Below are 21,871 nucleotides of genomic sequence, written 5' to 3' on the forward strand. Positions count from 1 at the left end.
AACACTGAAAACGGCCCCAAAATAATATTTGTATTTAGTAACCAAGAACAAAGGATTTTAAATGCTAACATATGCACAGAAGAGCCTACAAAGCCATGTTTACATAAAACATAAGAAGCAGTTGGAAAAGTGCAAGCCAATAGTAAGAGAACTTTCCTGAAGAAGCTATTGTACCAAATGAGAAGAAAACAAGGGAGAAGTAGGGTAAGAAGGTCAAACTCTATTTCTGTTTTAATCAGAATATGTATTATGAGATGAGTTGACTTTGCAGAAGAATACAGCCAGATATTGAACTGTGCAATGGAACCCAACCCAACATTTTTACTGACACTTTCTAGAAGAGAGAGTTTCTGCACAGCTATGAAGTTACCTGGTCTGCAGCCATGGGGCCTTCCCAGCACCATAAGGCTGGTGTAGCCTGTGGCCATCCCTGCTGTGACAGAAGGCTGCCAGCTTGTGTTGCAATACACAAACATTGCTACTTAAAAGGCATCAAGAAATGTTTAAGATTCAATAGAAAAAGCTAGAGTGCACAAATTCTGTAATACTCAAAGGTACAGTGCAAGGAGTCTATGGAAGATTAATTCCTTTCTAATTTGTTCTAACCCTTGTCATGAAGAATTTATTGCTTCTAACTTCTTTGCAAAAACAGTCTTTGCATTGGAGTCATTCACAAAACACAGTGACTCTCCCAGAGCCCAGCACCCACACTGGTCTGTTTACAGCTACTCTGAATACAACTGTATTTTATACTTTTAGATCTCTATGTATACACTGAATAACAAAATAAATCCATAACATTTACAGAAAGTGTGTCTTGTTTGGAAATCCAATGCTTCTGAGAGCAGTTATATTTTTTCTTTCTTGAAGAAGTGTGCAGTCCTTCCATCTGTTTAACTTTGCATGTAGAAATCACGGCTGCAAAATGTCTCATTACCTCCACCCAGTAACAGCAGCAGCAACGCCACTCATCAGCAGTATTGACATAAGCCTGGACTTCTGGGTCACATCCCACCACAGCCTAAGTGGTCAAGGGGAATCTTTTTGTTTGAGTTAGCTGGTGTGTGCTGTAGCTGGATATGCTGATCCCGAACACTCCCAGGAGCAATGCTGCCCGCTGCAGCGCTGTGTCTGATGGGTTGATAACAATCTTTGCTGCAGCTTGAGTCTGAGGGAGAAACAGAGCAAGTTACAAGCTGATTCAGTTCAGTGCAACACAAAAGAATACTACAAAATACTTATTTTCTCCATGCCATTTAACAGGGTCTGATTCTGTCTTCCACTGAAGAGCATTTCACACAATCTATTGCATCTTTTGGAAACCCTGCCTTTTCCTCAGTTTGTAAAAGATAGGACACATTTCTTATATGATTTTCCTTTCAGTTGCTGCAAATTGATTTTGGTGACTTTAATGGGGTTCCCGCTGGCTGCCTGAGAGGGAGAGCTGAGTCAGGTGTGTAGCCTTAGGCATAAAGGAGAAAGAACTTCCTTATCTGTAAATAACAAAGATCTCCTCCTTCCAACAGATTTGCTACTAACACACAACATTCCATTGAATGTTAGATATTAATTTGTGAAAGAAAGCCTAGAAGGGATCACTAGCATCCTTTATGACCTCCACAGGTAGCGGCCAGACCAAGCAGACAAGTTTTGACACAGTCACTTAGTCAAGTCCGATGAAGAACCAGGAAATGCCAAACAAAATAAAGATAAGAATTACTTATTTACAATCTGAATAACAATCAGAAAAAAAAAAAAATTACTGTTGCTTGCCTAGTCCGTATGATACACTGATCAAGAGGCAGAAGCACATTTGCATGGAGTCCCTAGAGAGCAAAACAAAAACTCATATACATATTGGTACTTTGAGTTAAAATACAACATGTGTCTTTCTTGGTGCTGCGTTTGGTTTCTTTAAGTGAAATAATTACTAGGCCTCAAATAATGTTGGGGGTTTGTGTGTGTTTGTTTTTCTTTTTTCCTTTGGTTGATTTTTTTTGTTTGTTTGGTTTTTTTTAAATGCTTTTCCATGCAGTCCATGAATGAAAAGCATGGCATAACTGGAAGGAGCAACAGATTCTAAGGAGCCTCTTCTTCACTTTGAGATTCTAGGTTTTTTATTGAGCTTGGTGCTCTGACCTTGATAAATGCGTTTGACTGTGGCTACTTCAGCCACAAAATAAATAAAGACAAAAGAAATTGAAACGGAATTACTATGTAGGGTGATATCAAAAGATATGCAGGGAGATGTGAAAGAAATTCATGGCTAGGACTGAAACACAGCATCTTTAGCTCAGCCTCTCAACCACTCAACTATCCCCTCTCAGCTGCTACAGTCTATGATCCTGGATGCAGATCACAGTGGTAAGAGCTGTGACATATTCCAGAGAAAGGATGGATACTCTGTAAATATTAAAATATGAAATACAATAAGGAATTATTCTGTATTCTTTGGTGTATATAAATATATGTATATATATTTATAGCTGCTTTAGTCTCAATTATTCAGCTGATTTAAAATGTTTTTTATATATGCTTTTATTTGTTTTCTTCATATAATGATTGATAGTCTGATTTCCCAGTGTTACAGAGGTCAATACTGGCTGAGGTTCCCTTGTCATGGCCAGGAAGCTGGCTGAAGTGCTTCACTGATGGGTCAGCTGAGTCACATCCTTCTTTCCATTAGCACTTTCCCACTGCCCCAAACACACAAAGCCATTGCAAAAAAAAAAAAAAAATTTGGACCAGCAGTTTCTGTTTAAGCACTGCAGAAGAATTAACTCCTTTTAAATATTCTGCATTAGATATTCCAGCATGATACCAATTATCAAGAAATGTCATAATTAATTTGCTTTTCAGCAGAGGATTAATTCTTTTGAGTCATGTGAATTAACCCGCAAGAAACCAGCATTCCATTGGGTTGGTCATACAATAGTTTGAAATAAAATCAACCTGATTAAGAGAAATACAGGTATTTTTAAGATTAATTAAAAAAAAAAATCATACCTGCAGCAACCTTATATACCCAGGTGTCATTCTCCGGAGAGGAATAACCATGATTTCTGAGTCTTCGTTCAATTTCAGCCCCTACAGTCCTAGAACACAGAAAACATTACTAAACCCCAAATGTTTTACAAGCTGGCCTCTTCATGAAACATAAGAGTAAGCCTAATGCAGTTTGCTACAGTGCCAAAAGCACCCCACGACAGACAGCATGCAAACATTTCTGGCTCACCTGGTGCTCCTTTCCCTCGAGCCCTTTCCATGCTCTAGGGCCTGGGGTATATAAAGCCCTGCTCCATTGCATAACCTGTCACATGGGATCTGTCTGCACTGCTCAGGTGTTGGCAGGGCTGCAGCCATCCTGCCTGGGGCTAGATATGTCTTGCAATATTGGAAAACTCTCTGGGAATGCCTAAAGCTCATTAAGAGAGCTGACCTCCTTAATAAGAAAAGGACCTAAGCCTGCTTTATAGATAGCACTGGACATAGGAAAAGGAGGTCATTATAGCATTTTGTGTCGCAGAGTGACAATGCAAATAGGATTGGATGGTGTTTATATAACTTAAAGCATATATTTATACCCACAGGATGACCTGACTGGGTAGGAAGCTTAATGCAACCATGACCTAAGTTCAAAGGATGTGCTAATATAACAAGGCTATTTGGAGACACATTTAAAATAAGTGCTTTCTTTTCTGATAGCATTCCCTTTTACTCAGCATTATGCACGGTCTTGTGCATTTTTCTACTGCTAGTTCTTTAAAACTAAAAATACTTAATCTGATACTTACTGATATTACTACTTTTTGTTAACTATGATCTCTTTTCAGTGTAGTGTGCTTGAATTCAGTTCTGTTCCTGCAGTCAGATAGAACACTATGTGAGAAATTGTGGTAAAATATAATCCATAAAATTAATTTCTCCAACTTTTAGTAGTGTCCATTGACAGACCATGCTAAGAAAGCTTTTTTTCCATTTTCAATATATGCAGACTTGCATATAGATGGCAAGGCAGAATTTGACTCCTATTGCAATCCTGCTTCTAAACATGCAGGGTAAGAATCTTCAGGTGTTGTAAGTCAGTAGAGCACCAATGTGCACATTGAGCCCACACCAGTTTTCATGACAAGTGTTCCAGAGGTCAGCCTGACTTGCACCACTATAGTCACTGCTATGGCAGCTTAAAGATGTCTGAGAAATATTCCTGCTGTAAAAGAGCAGGACATGATTCTACTTGGAGAAATAATCCGTTCCAGGTATTCCACAATGGTAGCACTTCCTCATCTTCCTTTCAGCAGATGCCTAATTAATGTTATGTAAAGCAACATGTTTCTGTTTTATTCCAAGGCTCTGGCGTACATAGGACACAGAGGTCAGTTCTCATTTTCCATTCACTGCACCGTGTTTGTAGCACACCAACCCTGTGGCACCAACAGAGCAATGTCTCATTAAAAAAAAACCCCAAACCTTAGTTGAACTCATCCTATAGCATCAACCATCATCATCAACATCGAATCATCAGAGATGGTTCGTGTTGGAAAGAACCTTTGAAGATCACCAAGTTCCAACTCCTCTGCCACACCTTCCACTAGACCAGACTGCTCCAAGCCCCATCCCACTTGGCCTTGAGTATTTCCACAACTTCTCTGGGCACTAAAAGCAAGAGACTGGGAACCTGCCAATCTGTTTGTTCAACATTTTTTTATATATATGCAATCTTCACAGTGACCCCATGCTGAACCTTTCACGCTGTATCCCTGAACTATAGGAAATACTGCATTAACAGGAAGTAATCAAGATAAAATTGGGAGCTGACTGAAGTTAACAGGAAGCCTGCCAGTACCTGCCCAAACACATTTGGAATGAAAACCTACAGCATGAAAAGTCAAAGGCCTTTTTCTTGTTTCTCACTGTATGCCCCATGCCAGCTTTCCCAAACAGTCAGGAGAGGGCCTGTACTTGCTGCCCAGAGAGAGACAAGGATAATGATGCAGTCTGCCTTTTTCTGTAAATGCACAAAACATTGAGATTTTCCTTTAAATTTGCAGCCTTGCCTACATTCAAAGGAAAACCTCCTTACTAAAGTATCAGAGTTACAGGAGCTGCAAAATTTCTGCCATTTTGTGTGTGACTCTTTTCATTCGGAGAAGTGCAGTGAGATTCCAGTGACAGTATTGAGAAGGGGAGAGCTTTCCAAACAAGTTTCTTTGTGTAGAAAATAAAATGGAAAGGAAAGAATATGCTTTGGTTGACATAGCTGTTTTTAAAAAAAGATCTCTTGGCCATGTGCAACACAGCTGAATTGTATAATATTTTCTGTAATTGCAGATGTTACCAGAATCTGAATTACATGCCCAAGAACTCTGAAAGAATAACCATCCTAGGCTGTTTCAGAAGAACTTTGATCAAACAAGGGATTGCCTCCATTCCTTTTGATGTCCAAGCCTCTGAGAATTGAGTCCTGACTGCCAGGATGCAGAGATGAATGTGTCCCTTTTGGGTCACAAAGACCTCTCGGGGCACAAACACAGGGATCTCCCGTGCTGTGCAGGCTGCTCTCTTCATTCATCTACTGATGCCTCCCCTGCCTGATGGAGGCTCTGTTTTCTAATAGGCATCAAGCAGCTAAGAATGCAAGTGATATGCTGACATCCTCCCCAGTATTAAAGACAAGGGATACTTTCAACTTAGCTGTCAATATTCACCACCTTGTGCTCTATTTCCATTAGGAGGACAAATCAATAATGAAATTACAAGTCCCTCTGCTGTAATCCAGTGCTTTTGGGACCATCAATGGTTGCTTCTCCAAATGCAGCAGGAATCAACGAGCAGAAATAAATTATTTTCACACTCTTAAAAAACTTTTCTTGACTGGCACTCCCCAAAAAGCTTTCCATGCTTCCAGCGATCAGGTCCCTGCCTCTCCAGAGTGTGGAGCAGGGACTCTCACGACAGCATCACCCATGTCATGACCTGCACATAGGGTTCTGGCCCCTGCTCTTCTGGCAGATTTTGAAGCCTGTGCTGTTAACCACCCTCAGACAAATGTCTCAAATTAGACAGTAATCATTCATGGACTTGTCACTTTCCCTATGTGCCCCACACTTTGTTAGGTTCTTTTTCACAGGCAGCTGATTCTCTTGACAGCTGGACTTTATGGTCTTAGAGGTCTTTCCCAGCTTTAATGGTTGTATGATTCCTGCATCATAAGAATCCTCTTTCGGATCCTTAAAAATGTTTTACCTTAAAATCAGATGCATCTTCCCAGTTTTCCTTTTTTCCTGTGCTCCATACAACGATTCTTATTTACCAGCTCATTTTCCCACATACTTCCTAGCATATTTATTTTTATCCTGAAAAGGGCAGCTACATCAGCATTTCCCCCTATACCAGCTCCAGCACTGGAAATTTCTCTTCAGGAGAGGGTCCTATCCTGCTTTCTTCTGCTGATCAGTTCTTGCTGTTGGAGACCCTTGTGGAATCTGGAGTAGCAATGGCCTATGGCACTTGAGACTCTGGATGCTAGCAGGCCCTGATTCCCACACACACAGGAGTCCATTGCCTACATTTACCCTTTTTAGCCTTCTTTCTTTTTCCCTCATTGATTTTTTTCTTTCTTTTTTTTTTACATCTATTTCTGAAAAACGTTTCAGCCATCCTGCAGCAGAGGGAAGGAAGAGTAATGCAAGCTCAGGTGCATGAGTTAAACCACAGGAAGAGGGAGTGGAGGTGCCCAGGTGAGCAGCCCCCTCAGGCCTCCCCTCCAGTGCAGCCAGGTCACCACAGAAAGTCCCCTGCAGAAAGGACACAAGGCCCTGGAGCTGCTCAGATGCTGCTGGTGGCTCCTGCAGGTGACACTGATACTGCTGAGCTGTGTGTTCTGCTGGGGCCGCCATGGGCACCGGCTGCCACATCCTGCACAGGTATGGCCTGGCCCCAAACACAGAAGGAAAAGCAGGGACAAGGCAGGGGATTCTCCTGCTGCCACACTCAGTTCCCAAGGGAACCCACCACAGTCACATTACTGGCTTTGCTGGGGCAAGGTCACCAGACTGACAAGGTGAGAGCAAGCGTGTGACACCACGGAGGGGACAGTGCTGCGCCAGGGGTGGCTGGGGTGAGCAGCCCTCACTGCCAGGGGAAGGCAGCTGCACACCTGCAGACACGGGGAGGCTGCTGGCAGCCCCAGGGCACCCCAGGCAGGTGGCACAGGTGGCACATGTGCATGTTGGGGGGCATCAGTTTCTTGTGACCACCACACGCTCAGGGGCTTGGGGCTGGTGTCTCACTGTTACTGCTCCTACCTGATGGGTACAGATTGCAGGCACAACACTGCAGGGCACTGCCTACGTGCAGTCACAATTCTGAACAATAAACTGGTTTAAAGCAAGACTCTCTGCTGGCTTTGAGGGCCATTAAGCTTGATTTACTCAAGGCTCTCTATACTGATACAGGGGCAGAATTTTAAAAGAGGATTTCCCATAAAGCATATACCATTTTCATTCTATACCTGCCGAGCAATATGACATTTGGAAGTCATAATTTTGACAACAATCCAGATATTTAACTAAAGAAGTAGCTTCCAAAATTCATCATCCTTAAAGAGTCCAGGCTGAAGGAATACATGGCAGAATTCTGAACCTACCCACAGCTTCCACTACCGCCCCTTTGTGCAGGATAGGAGTAAACATAAAGTGCTGTCACTGCAGGCAAATCAATAAAATAAACCATATAAAGAAAACAAACCACCAAATCTTCCTCAACACACAGCTGTATGACTAATGCTAGGCTTTTTGACTTTAACAGTTATTAGATCTGAAAGCATGTCCTTGCAAATAATTATGGGCATTACTCAAAAATTAGAGCTAAGCTTAATGTAATTTTGCCTTAAACAAAGGTAACTAAACTGCCAGCTCTGTTGGGGTAACAGTCCTGCCCCAAAGAGCCTAGAATCTGTGGGGAGGCAGATGATTGCCACCAGTGGAAGGAGCACAGGGAAAGAAAGAGAATGTATAGCTTGGCATGCAAAGCAATGTTCTCAGCTCACAGTCAGACTGTTTCTAAATTTTTGTAGGCATTGCAGCAAAACACAGTTTAAAGGAGGGATGTGAAGATGATAAAGGAATTTTAAGATGGTAAGGGAGGCATGGAAGAGGAACAATGTTAGTTGTATTGTTGAGTTATACAGTAGTATCTTCACAAAGCACAAAATCAAGGAGATGTATTGGAATATGTTGATGACAGTAGTAGGAAATGCCATCAATAAAAGAAGACTGCAATGCTGTGTAGATGAGCTATAGACTGCAGAGTTCAGTCCTCAAAGTCATCTAAGGTTACAGATACACAGCAGCAAGAGATTTGTGTTGCTGAGGCTTACGGAGTTACCATTGAAGTAGCTTAAACTGTTCATTTATTTCCTGCTGAGCATTGACTCCTGCACTTCCCACAGCTCCACTGCCAACAGTTACTCCTGTGTTTGCAGCCTGCCTGCCCACAGTGCTTTGATGCCATTGAGGGACAAAAGAATAGAGACTGACAAAAATGTCATAGCAAAATAATAGGAAAGAATTCTAATTCATTACAGCTATGGAGAAAGGAGAAATTCTTTCATGGAAGCAAATTTCATCAGAAATTTCTGCAGTTTGTATGTGTGAGAAACTACAGGGGGGAAGATCCAGAAGTATTTCCTAAGCAAAGATAGGTAACCATTTCTGGAAAAGCACAAAGGTACTGCTCCAGAAAAAGCACAAAAGACAAAGCTTCAGAGCTTACCTGGAACCCAGTTCTGTCAAGCAGGGCTGGATCTTTCTTACCTAACTCCAGATAAGGCTCACACAGATGCCTGCCTTGGAACTAGTTGCTCTCAATTCCCATTCTCATTTACCCATTTCAAATGTTTATGTTAAGATCAGGGTGCATGCTGCTGGACAGACTCCTCTAGGGATGTTATTCTGGGAAGGCTCATGTCTAGCCAGCAGTGGACAGACTTCCAGCACAGGTCCAGAGTCCCAGTTAACCTTGGAAACAGTAACAGAGTTCCCTTTTCCTCACAAGTGCAATGCCCTGTCCTGCCATGTCCCAGGATTCAGCACACACACTCTGTGAGGAGGGTAGTGCCCTGAAGGACATGCAATGCAGTCCTGACAGCTTGTGAAGAAGGTGGGGATCATCCTTTAACATAAAGCTATTTTTCAGCTACCAAGGCACTGCTGATCTGATGTGGGAAGCCAATGGCACTCCTGTGGATATATCTGGATACAAGAGTTACGATACACATCATTACTTAATGTCACCGTCATATTTTCTGGAAAAATCCCATTGCCAGGATTTCTCTCCTGGGAAGCTGAGAAGCCTTAGAGAAAAAGTAAAGCAATAATTATCTGATTTCCTTCTCCTGTGTTGGAATGTGGTTTGGACATTGTTTACCAACAGGTGATTGTTTCATTGATTTAATGTGAATTGTTTTTATTTATTGGCCAATCACAACCAAGCTGTGTCGAGTCTCTGGAGAGAGAGTCACGAGCTTTTCATTGGTATATTTTAGCCTTCTGTCAGTATCCTTTCTGTATTCTTTAGTATAGTATTATTTAATATAATATAGATAATAAAATAATAAATTAACCTTCTAAGAACATGGAGTCAGGTTCATCATTCCTTCCAACATCGGGGCACCCCGAAAATACAAGACCTTAAGACCACATGCACTCCTCTGACTGTGTGCACCACTTAGCTGTTTTCAATCCATACAGTAGATTATTTCTTGCTCTAAAGGAGACCTACAATGGCTGCTATTTTGCACAGAAACAAGGCATTAGGCTCTTTCCTGTGAACAGCCTGAAATTTTCCATCTGCTTAGGAGCAAAGAGGAGCAAGCTTGTTAAGGTTCTCTCATTCTGCTCTAGTCCCCAAAGTCCACTAAAATGGACTTTGTCTATATCAAGACACCCACCAGACACTGGCTCCCATGCCAGCATGAACATGTGTTCCTGGCTGGCCATCCATAGTGGGTGTTTTTCACTGTGAGAGCTGGTATGAGAAGTTTTATTACAACCTGTGACAAGAACCCTTCATGTTGTGTCCTTTGCTGCTTCTGTGGCTGACGAGACTAAAAGCTGGACTCTCATACCCCATGTCCTCATAGGCATTCCTCATTCCATCTGCAGGGGTTCCAAGTCACGCCAGGTTTCATCACAGCACCCCGGATATCTTCTGCATGTTGATACACAGTGCACAGATACTGACCTGTGTACCATTGTAACCTGCCCACTGCATATACACACACAGCCCAGGGTCTTTGGAATTTGAATTTCTTTGTAAAAAGCTGGACAGATCATTCCCAAAAGTGCTGTATTGCTGCTGGGAAATGTTATCATGAGTAAAACTGCCCATAAGCAGATGCATGTGCAACCAGCTATTGCACAGGGTTCTCTCTCCTCGTGTGTCTCCCACACTGCAGTCCTGTTACACACAGGCCAAGTCCCGAGGTCACCCAGGTGAGAGAGCTTGGGAAGCAGCCTTCTGACATGCAAGTCCAGGTACCTGGGTATGGCAAATGGGGATGGGAGGCTGGGCCTTTCATTCAGTGCCTGTGAATGGCTGGATGGCTTGCAAAGAACTGCCAAGTTTTGTGTGTGTGAACAACCCTAACATACAGCATGCTGTGCCTTTTTGTAACTTAGGGATATGTTTCTTTTGTTTCAGAGCGCAGCCACAGTATGAAATTATGGCTGCAGTGGGCATATCTGGGGTATCAGGACTCTGGAATAGGATTCATTCTAAGAAGGATTCATTCTAAGAAGGCACAAATAGATTCAAAGGGTGACCACAATTTTGGTTCTAATTCTAAAGCACTGTTTTACAACAGAAGTACTACTTCAGCCAGTCATTTCATTGCCTTTCAAACAAAATTTTCAGACAATCAAAATGTCTAAGTTACTATATTCCACATGGCTTTATAAACCGTGAGTAATGAATTCTACAAAAGCACCTGTTCCACCTTCTAAACAACCCTGCACAATCTGTTTGGAAGGGCTGGAACTTTTCTACCTGTGATCACATACATTAAAATGAATGTAGAGCTATTATGAAAATATAGAATTTTACTGACATTCACCATTCCTGAATTAGAAAAAGGGTGTAAACATCCAGAGGTTGTGAGTCTTCCATAGTGGTATCCTAGGAAATTTTCTTACATTTAGTGGCAATGGATGTCTAGTCTGGTAACATCCAAAAATGGTTTCTGATTTAGAAACTGGAAATTCTTTGATTAATCCTGAATATATTTTGCAGAACGCTGTGTGTCTCCAATGCAACAGGCTAGTGAATTAGTCCACCAAAACCACAAAAGATCTGTAAATTCCCTTGTAAGATTTTAAACTGAAATATAAGAAGATATAAATTACTTGAGCTTTCCAAGTTTGACAGAAAATCTTTCAAAGCTTTAAATTAAATCACATAGCTTTAGTGGGAACCTTGCTAGCTGAATTTTTTTTCTTGCATGCTTTCTGGTATGTTCCCTTGTTTTGGTCCCTTGCAATTGCCATCACATTGCTGATTACACAGGGTTCCCGTTCCTTATTGTCTGCTGTCCAGTTTAAATGTTCTGATCCCTTAAACACACATCTGTTAGTTCTGGCATGGCACTGTACAGCATAGTTGTGGTATTTAACACTATTGGTAGTCTATTTTTAGGTATTATCCTGGTAAAGGTACATGTCTTATGTTGTGAAGTCTCAAGGTGAATACTGCAAGATTCTTTCATCAACTTCAGAACAGGGTAAAAAAAATCTATGCAATAAATATGAAATGAAGCATGACAAAGACATTAATCCAAAGAGCACCACTTCTATAATATTTATTTTTTCATTAGGTGGTTTTTATTCTGATGTTGCGAATGTCTGACTGTGAGGCCAGGCAGAAATTACTGGAACAGAATTCAAATAATCTCTGAGTGGAAAACAAAGTGAGGGTCAGAGCAGTGAGCATTTTCACTTAAGTAGGATCCACTGGGCTTAGCCTGGAGTTCTCTCTTCAGAGATCACATTTCCCAGGACACAACTCTAACAGCTCACTAGACCAGATGGAATTCACCAAGAGCTCTGAACCAACTGAAGGATGAAATAACCCCACTGGGAGCCGCAGTGTGCAACCTCTCCCTGGGAATCCTCTGTGTCAGGGGAGGGGAAGGTGGGGAAATGACTAATTGGTACGAAGGGTTCCAGGGGTGATCTGAGGAACTACGGATGAGTGAACATGATGCCCTTGTTCAGCAAATCAGTAGAAGCCACTGCAAGGAAGAGAATGAGCAGACACATGGGAAAATATATTGGGAAGCAGTTCATTAAGCATCCCTAAAAGAAGACACACTTCACAAGCCTACTGGCGTTTTTTGGTGTTTTTTTTTTTTTTTTGAGGAATTGGCAATTAAGCAAACAAGGTGTATTAAAGCACATTTTTACAATTGGATGGAGTAAAAGAAAGCCCTTAAAAAGGAAGTGTCATGAGCTAAGAAGATCCTAATTTAAATTAATGAGCAATTAAAAAATATGAAAACAAAAAGTAGGAATGAAGTTTTCCCCCTGGAAAGAAATCACCAACACAATCCTTTGGGACTTTTTGCCAGGATCTGTGCTGCTCAGCAAAGTCTTAAATGACCTGGAAAAGGTGATGAATAATGGGAGAACAGAGACTGCTGATTCCATTACAGTTATCACAGGGATTAAAATCAAAAGCTGACTGTGCAAAGCTGCAGAAAAGCACCATGATCATGCACAACTTGAGATAAAATGGCAGATAAAATTCCACATAGGATATCGCAAAATGGTGGACATAACTTCATAAACTGATAAGATCTGTTCATAAATTAAAAAAAGATACCATGAAGATGTCAGTTCCTCACCCAGTGAGGGGTCAAAAAAACAACTAAATTATTTGAAAAGGACTAGAAAACAAATCTGAGCACACTTCAACAAATATGTGATGAACCAGCAGTTTAATAACATTGGCAGGTTTTTTTCTCTCATCTTTGAAAGGATGAAGAAGATTTAGAAGTTACAGGAAAAAGCAAAAAAGGTACAAAGAAAAGTAGGAAAAGTTTCTTTATGAAGAATCTGCAAACAGGCCTCTTCAAGTTGTAAGTGTTCTCTTCTTCTCTGCTCCCTTCCTTCATCTGGATGGAGTCCTCTCCTTCTCATGTTACTGTGTTGTTACCAACATTTCCTTAGTCTTCTCAGACAAATCAAGGGTCAAAATACAGGCTGTTGGGATTTTCTCTTCTAACTCAGAGGGAGGGCTTCTTCCATCTTCCCATATTCCTTCTCCAAGGCAGAAAATGAATGTGGATTCACTGCACTAAAATACAAAGGTTAAAAAAAATAAAGATATCCTTTGAGATTTTACCTCTTTCCTGCATCACAGAGCTGTCGACAAGATTTTTACGGATTATCAGACATTGACTTCTCCAGTTTGGATGCAGAGACTGCTTTCAGAGCAGAGCATCTCCATGAGTTAAGAACTGCAGTGGCAGACTCTCCCACCTGGAAGTTGCTTTCGGAGCTGACTGTAAACTCCTCCTACTTCACAGCTCAAAGAAATCTCAGTCCTCTGCTTTTCCCTGATGGTGAGGTGGTAGCACTCTTTAAGCATGTTTCACTCTTACCTCTCATGTGTGGGAAGCTGGAGTCAACTTCATTTGAAAACCAGAGTACAATTGCCAAGGGGTGCACATGCCCTGGTGCTTCATCTTCAAACTTACCTCTGACTAGTTTTGAGTCAGATGGAAAATCACTCCAGCTTCAGACATGTGTTCCTGGATTTCCACTCATTTGAGTGGGACAGACACTCAGTTACTGAGCAACCCACTGCTTCAGTCCTTGGATCATACCTATTCAAAGACCTGAGCATTCAGTTCAGGAGGAACGGGACTTGTGGGCTCTGGGTGGGAAGCTGCCCTTTGCATAGGTTCTACAAAGACTTGCCATGAAGTGCAGATCAGTACCTTCCTAGGAACTTGTACACAAAAGCCTTTCCCTGCTAGAGATGATTTGTTTTTTACAGTGTCTGTAGAAGTGTCCAATTATACAGATTACACAGATTTCTCCTTTGCTTGGTTCCCTACAGCCTGAAGCACTCATCTTCATTAACTTAGTGTCACATATTTTAGTGAGCATCAGGAACCCAGTGGAAGGCCGAGTGTAGCACTGTAGAAAGAAGATTGCTAGTCACTATAAAAATGCAAAGCACAACCAAGAGAGGGTGCTTTAATTTCAGATAGACAGCTGTAAAATTGCTTAGCAAAGATAGTTGGAAATTTGCTTGTACTTCTTCCCAATTGCAATGCAGAGGTGAATGGCTGTGTACTGATAAAGCCATCTGTCTTGTGGGTGCCTGGAGGAAGCCTCTGCACCAAAGCAATATTGCCAGTTTTAAGTTAATATCCTGGTGCACAACACTCTTGAGCTGAGAGCTGGATTGCAGACATTTCTGCCTCAGGGCACCCCAGAGCACAGCACCCCCCCTGTAATGACTCTTGTTCAAAAGCTCAGGCTGCTGGATTGGGAAGGGGATGAGGAATGCTGCAGGGCATAATGCATTGCCAGCACACCATTCCATGCACTGAGATAATACTGAGGTCCATGGACTCAGATTTGAAGCCAAAGAAGAGAAAGAACAACTGTCAGTGGAATGCTTTGGTTGGGTAGGTTTATTGGGTGGTCTGAATATCCTGGAGTGCTGGTTTTGACTGGGGTAGGGTTAATTCCCAATAGCTCCTGTGGGGCTGTTTTGATTTGTTCTGAAAGCAGGGTTGATAATTCTATTTGGTTTGTGCAGCCACATTTTGGTAACGCAGGGACTGCAGCAGTGGCTTCTGTGAGCAGCTGTCAGAAGCTTCTTCCATGTCCAGCAGAGCCAATGCCAGACAGCTCCAAAATGGAACCACTGCTGGCCAAGGCAGAGCCAGTCAGGAATGATGGTAACACCTCTGTGATAACACAGTTAAGAAAGCAAATAAATGTTATTGCACAGCATTATAACAACCAGAGAAGAGCAGAGTGAAAATATGTAAGAGGAACAGCCCTGCAGACCCCAGGGTCAGTGCAGAAGGAGGGGCAGGAGGTGCTCCAGGCACCAGAGCTGAGATTCCCCTGCAGCCCGTGGGGCAGCCCATGGAGAGGCAGCTGTGCCCCTGCAGCCCATGGGGATCCACAGGGATGCAGAGATCCACCTGCAGCCCATGGAGGAGACCCACACTGGAGCAGGGGGATGCCTGGAGGAGGCTGTGACCTGTGGGAGGCCCGTGCTGGAGCAGGCTCCTGGCAGGGACCTGCAGACCTGTGGAGAGGAGCCCACACTGGAGCAGGTTTGCAATGGGACTTGTGACCCTGTGGGGGACCCAGGCTGGAGCAGCCTGTGCCTGAGGGACTGCATCCCATGAAGAGTGACCTGTGCTGCAGCAGTTTGGGGAGGACTGATACCTGTAGGATGGACTCACATTGGAGAAGCTCATTGAGAGCTGTCTCCTGTAGGAGGGACCCCAAGCTGGAACAGGGGAAGGACTCCTCTCCCTGAGCAGCAGCAGAAACAACCTGTGATGAACTGATCATAACCCCCATTCCTGGGGGAAGATGTAGAGCTGGGAAGGATGGAGGGGTGGGGAAAAGTGCTTTTAAGATTTATTTTACTTCTCATTATCCTGCTCTGATTTTCTTGGTAATAAATTCATTTAATATCCCCAGGTTGAGTCTGTTTTGCCTGCGATGTTGTTTGATGAGATCTCTCCTGGTCCTTATCTCAGCCCGTGAACCCTTTGTTATATTTTTTGTCCCCTGTCCAGCTGTGGAGGGGAGCAAGAAAGAGGCTTTGGTGGGTGCCTGGAACCCAGCTGGGGTCAGCCCACTATAGAAACACAAGGATATTTCCATGGTTGCTGAGCATTGCTCCAACACTCAAGGCCTTTTCTGTTCCTCAGCTCATCCCAGCAGTGAGGGGACTGGAGGGGACAGCAGACCCCAGCCGATGCAGGGGATTTGGGGTCACGGTCAGTGTGCAAAGCTGGGGGAAGGAGGAGGGGACCTTTGCAGTGCTGGTTTGTCACTGTTACACATGAGAGAGCCCTGTTTCCCTGGGGATGGCTGAACACCTGCCTGCCTGTGTTAAGTGATGAATTTTTCTTTTGTTTTCCCTGTGCATGTGGCTTTTGCTTTACCTATTAAACTGTCTTTAAAGTGTCCCTTCTGCTCTTCTGATTCTTTCCCCTGTCCTGCTATCAGGGAGAGGGTGCTGAATGTGGTTAAACCACAACACCTGCACATTCACAAAGAATGACAACAATTTATGATCTCAGAAAAAAAAGAAAAAAAAAAGAGGCAAAATCTGGCCTAGTTTTGATTTATAAAATATAGTTTATGATTTTTGTATAATTTTACTTTTTTCTTTGGTCAGCTTCAAGCTAAATACCATTCAGGCGACTGCTGTACAAGGCAACTATGATTTTGGGACACCCGTGATTCCTGTGATCAGCCTTGCACAACTGGAGCTGCACCAAGGTTGACAGAGAGGGACCCATAGTTGCTTCTCAAAAGACTAATAATCCTCTTGGAAATACTTGCTCAATGTCATCTCATCTTTGTGACTTTTACCTCCCAAGTTTTCCACTGCCCTCATTTGAAATTAAAAGTCTCAGGTTACCCATGAGAACGCTGTCAAGCACAGAGCACAAGGGGTCTGTGGGTCACCATCACAACCTACAAGGGAAAAGCTACACTTGTGTCTCCTCCTCTCCCGTTCACACCACTCAGTAAGCCACTGTTGCCTGCTGCTTGCCAGGATCTGCCCTTGTTCAAATTCTCGCCCTGTGGTACCTGCAAGGTTGTTTGATATCACTTCTCATTTTGCAAGGCCTTGCAAATTATGGAAAAAAGTTCACGGAGAGGAGACTTTTAGAAACACAACAGTCAGAATAGTCTTTATGCCTCAGGTAGCCTGACAAAGACACCTGAGCTGATTTACCTTGATAATGAACCTTCGTTTATGGAAAAAAGAATCAGACTGGAAGAAAGGATAGCACCAGAGCATTTTGACAGAAATACTGCTTTTTTCCCCCTAAGACTCCCAGTGTAGGGGAGAGTTAAGGAACCTTTTGGAATCCTGCAAGGCGTTGTGCATTAGCAGTGAGCCAGATCCTGGGAGCTGAAGGTTCTATGCTGTTTGTCCGCAAGGTCTTATACAGCCACGGTTCAATTAAAAATTCTGAGGAATCCTTACAGTGATCTTGTCTTGGGGTTTAGATGGCCAATGCTCATACTGACATTTAACTTGCCTGTGCTGCAGCCTAGGAATCTGCTCAGACAACTGCTTCTGTAAAGAACTGAAAATTTACATATCCCACTATAAAACTGTGAATGCAAATTCACAATCACACTTCTACATCTCAAATCTGTTTTATTCATCAGCAGTTAATGAACTTGTTGCAGGGATCATAATACAAACAATAGACACCTTTGTAACTGAAACTGTGGATCATGTCTTGCAGGAAAAGAAAAAAATATGAATGTTCCCTTGATGTTTAAAAATAAGGAATCTCACATAACCACCATTCTTAACTAATGCAAATCATTCCCTGCAGAGCAACAAATTGAAAACACCTAAGATAAATTTGAGAGGCTATTTACTTTGAATATTTTTCAACTGTTCTGCTTCCCCCTAAACATATTTTAAACCACAATTTTAGAGGTTTTCTTTTTTTGTAGAGTGTCTTTAGTTTGGGTTCTTATCCTTATCTGAAAAACACTAAAGCATGTTTTTTGAAGAAAACTAAAGAAACTTAAGTTGTTGACAACTATTACATCTAGTGCCACATGACTTTCTGATCAAAACAAAAAGCACATAATGTAATAAATACATGTTAAATACATTAGAAATCCACTAAATTATTTCAGTTTTCTGTTTTCAAAAAGAAGGCACAAATATAGAATCATGACTGAATAATGTTATTTCTCTTTGAATCCCATAAAGATTAATACTAGAAATGAACATGTTTAGCATTTTTACTGATGATATGGAAGAGAATGTAACCATTGCTGGTAAAATCTGCAGCTGTCATGAAGATTAGCAGATAGTCAATACTAATGAAAGCAGTACAGGCACACAAAATGATCCATCATTTACTAATCCAGACATACTAAAAAAAAATCAAGTTAATACAGCCAAACAGAAAGACTAACATTTACAAAAATGAAGTATGGAACCAAGGACTAAAGGATAAAAATAAATTTAATGAGTACTTCTCACTATTAAAAATAATTTAACATGGTCTTCATATACAATCCTATGTCAAGAGGTTGATCCAAAACCAATGAAACAGTGAGTACAAAAGTCAGCACTTCTGAGATTTTAAATGAATGCTAAGTTTCTGTGCTCAGTTCCAGCAGGCTTGTTCCCTAAATTGTGGGAAAAAAAGGGAGAGAATGTATGAGGGAGCCACAAAACCAAGCTGGAAGCTACAGAAAATGCTTTAAACCAAATAGTTTAAAGAGATAATACTTACGGTGACAAAAAGCCTTGTAGCTTGATTAAAAAACTTTCACAGAAAGCAGTGGCTAGTGAGGGACTACTTTAATGGCAGAAAGTTAAATCTAGACAAATTGAAATTTAAAATAAGGCACATGATTCTAAGCATGAAAGTGATTGAGTACTGGAATAAAGGACTAAAGAAGGGGCTAAGTCTTCATTCCTTGATGTCCTTAAATCAAGCTGGCCTGTCTCTGCACATGACTTGCTTTAGCAAAAATCACAAATTGTGCCTTTGTCAGACTGGTCTTCACCCTGAAGTAAAGGGAAAATTTATGACCAGAGATCTAGATGGGGTCAGAGAAGATAATCTCATGTCCTTTTCAGTCTTACTTTCCACGAATCTATCAATTTACTGAATGAGTATAGAGAAAAAACTTTCTGACTGACTTTTGCCATCTGGATTACAACATGATCCATAGCAAATTGTAAATCATACAGTAATAAACCTATGTCAGAAGCCATCGAGATGAATATATTCTTGCAATGCCTTCTAATTTAGAAATTTAGAGTTATTTAATATTTTACACATTAATTTTATTCTGGGTAATTGAATCAAGGTGAAAGGGTTAAGCAGACAGGCTAAATGAAACACTGTGCCATGTACTTAGTTTAATGTGGTTGGAAAAATCAATGAACTTTGGTCTGTCAGCTTGCAATCACAGATTTAATTGAATAACATGTCAAGTATTTTAAACTGTTTACTAATGTAAATAGAATTCAGCACTATAGCCATGGTAATAAGCCAAGCAGCTTTCCCTGAATTCCAATCAGATTTGAACATGACCTTCATTTTAAGCTCCCACATGCCAGAGATCAAACAGTTATCATTATGTCCACAGAGTTCAGTGATTACACCTGTGATTCTCAAGAAACCATATTTGGTATTGATTCCTCCTGTAGCATCCAGGTAATGGTTGGTCAGTTTGATATTTCTAGCAATGGTTACTCTTTCTTTGAGCATTTATAGTCACTTCCACTTGATTATTATCACTGGGAGGAGGAATGAATCACACAGCAAACTTTCACTGAGTCTGCCTGAGAAATGCTGAAGGCTTAGTGTGCAATCACATGCACAAAGGGAACAAGAACAGGAGAAGCATCTCCTCAGCTTGTGTTGTGTGAACTCCAGGCACAGCTGTACAACAGCTCCTTACTCTTTTTCTCCCTTCCCTTTTTATCAATCCCAGGCAGTAGCTTCCCACAAGAAGACACGAAAGCATCAAGGAGAGGGGGTCACAGCCCTGTCCAAGCTGAAAGAGCTTGCCACTGCCAGACCAGTGTCAGGAGTAGGTAAGGTTGTGGCCATGCAACATGCACATTCCTGTCCTTTTCTCAGGTGCAGTAAATGATCTGTTTTTCATTCATTTCTTCTTTTTCCTTTCTTTTTTTTTTTTTTTTTAACCAGACCCAGATGCCTGCAATGCAGATGTTTTTATGAGTAACCTATTTATGCTTTCATACAAGTCAACATAAAGCACTAAGTTCTCCCATTGGTACTATTGTTCCAGTTCTAAAACAGATGTCTAGCAGCAGTCAGTTATATCCAGCTATTTAATCCCCTTAGTGATGAGGAAGTTCTTTAGGATAAGCAGCTCAGATGGTAAAAACTACACTGTAGACATCTGAAGTCAGGAGGAATGACTGCATGTTTCCAAGCTCTCCTTAGCAAGATGCAGAAGAACATTGCCTCCAAAGCACCTGCTGGGGAGAACCAGGTCCTCACTTTACCAGACTGATCATGTGTGCAATGTAAAATTATGGAGCCACTTTGAACTATCAGCAGCCTTGCCCACAGGTTCAATCATGTTCTCCATTGTAGACAGCTCTATTACATTTCCTGAGCACACTGTCATCTCAGAGGTGATGGAACTGGCTGCACTGGTGCTGTGCAGCAGAGCAACCCTGCATCAAACTGCTACTGATTTAGGAATGGAGAAAACAGCAGAGAAAACAGGAAGATTGATGTGGGAGTACACAGACAGTAAGGCAACATTAGTCAGCACAACAGGCAGTTGTCCTAGCACCTTACTGACCAGGCTTGGGGGTTTTGGCAAAGGTTTTGGGCAGGATCACAGCAAAGCAGAGCTTTAAAGAAGGAAAGAAAGACAATGGAAAGATTGCGCTGCAGAGTTATGGAAAGCACTGTGGGGAAAAAGCACAAATGTGTAAATCTGGAAGTATGGCAAATGGGTGATGGAAATTAGTACCAGAGGCTGACAGGAATGGAGGAATCATCTGTGCACTGAATGAGGGATGGAGAGGACTGGCAAAGATCTTGAAAGTGAAGAAAAGAAGCCCCTACTTGATGCAACCTCTAGCAGCATACAGTTGATGCAAAAGAGAAGTTCCTTCTGTTTTTGTGTATTCCTCTTCAATCTTGGATTACATTTTTTTTGTCCATTATGTATCCCCAAACAGGATGTAGCCTTGCAGTAATAATGTAAAATAGAACTACAGCTTCCTTATACACTTTACCAGAGTATGGAGTTCATTAAAATGACTACAGACCATTAATTATACAAAGTTAAGCACTCAACTTAGAGAATAGCCTTATCAAAGCTATATATTTGACCTTCATTGACTATGGTGCATATGCAGTTTCAAATAATCATTGAATATATAGTTTTTTTACTAGATTCTTAGAGACAGTAAACAAATACAGCATCTAAATTTCTGCTTTTCTAAAACATGTATCTCCCCCTCCCCTTAGGCCTGCATACATTGAACAGTTTAAAAATACAAACAAAATTTACTCAGATGCAATGCAGAGGATAAAGCAACAAAAAGTGAAGCTTAATTAGGTGCATAAACACATGCAATACAGCCCTCCTTAGGAGAATCCAGTGCTCATGCAATTAACTACAAAACCTGCACAGCTAAAACCTGAGGTTTCCCTAAATTTTAAATATAATATATTTTCCCAATCCTACAGATTACCATCTTTTGCACTACCACTTTCTATTATTATGCCCAATGTGTAGCATACTGTACATGCATAACACACACCTCTTTTCACTCCATGTCTGTGGACTGGTTTTATGATATACATGGTATTATTAGTAGGTTAAATAAGTTTTCTTTGGTGAAAGACAGCTTAAAAATCTTCTGTCTTCATGCTGCCGTTCACCACTTTTTCCTTCCTTGTTTTTTTTTTAGTTTTTTTTCTAAAGTTTTTTCCCCCAGATTTCAGACATTCAGCCTATTGACTAGCAATTCTCTACATGGGTGCAGGAGAGAAAAGCCAGCTGTCATGGAAAACACATTAAGGAATTTATAACTCTACATGATTGTAAAGCAC

At 41.5% G+C, this 21,871-nt stretch overlaps 1 long non-coding RNA gene across 1 annotated transcript; it reads right to left on the bottom strand.

The window, feature by feature from the left end:
* Window positions 1–1,028: 1,028 nt before the first annotated feature.
* On the bottom strand, window positions 1,029–3,788 carry LOC135296125 (uncharacterized). The gene is made up of 4 exons (XR_010358168.1): window positions 3,236–3,788; window positions 3,007–3,095; window positions 1,774–1,826; window positions 1,029–1,168 (listed from the first exon to the last, which is right to left on the bottom strand). It is a non-coding gene; the product is annotated as an uncharacterized LOC135296125 (long non-coding RNA).
* Between the last annotated feature and the right edge of the window lie 18,083 nt (window positions 3,789–21,871).

This window comes from Passer domesticus, chromosome 3 (assembly GCF_036417665.1).
Source record: "Passer domesticus isolate bPasDom1 chromosome 3, bPasDom1.hap1, whole genome shotgun sequence".
Taxonomy (NCBI): domain Eukaryota; kingdom Metazoa; phylum Chordata; class Aves; order Passeriformes; family Passeridae; genus Passer; species Passer domesticus.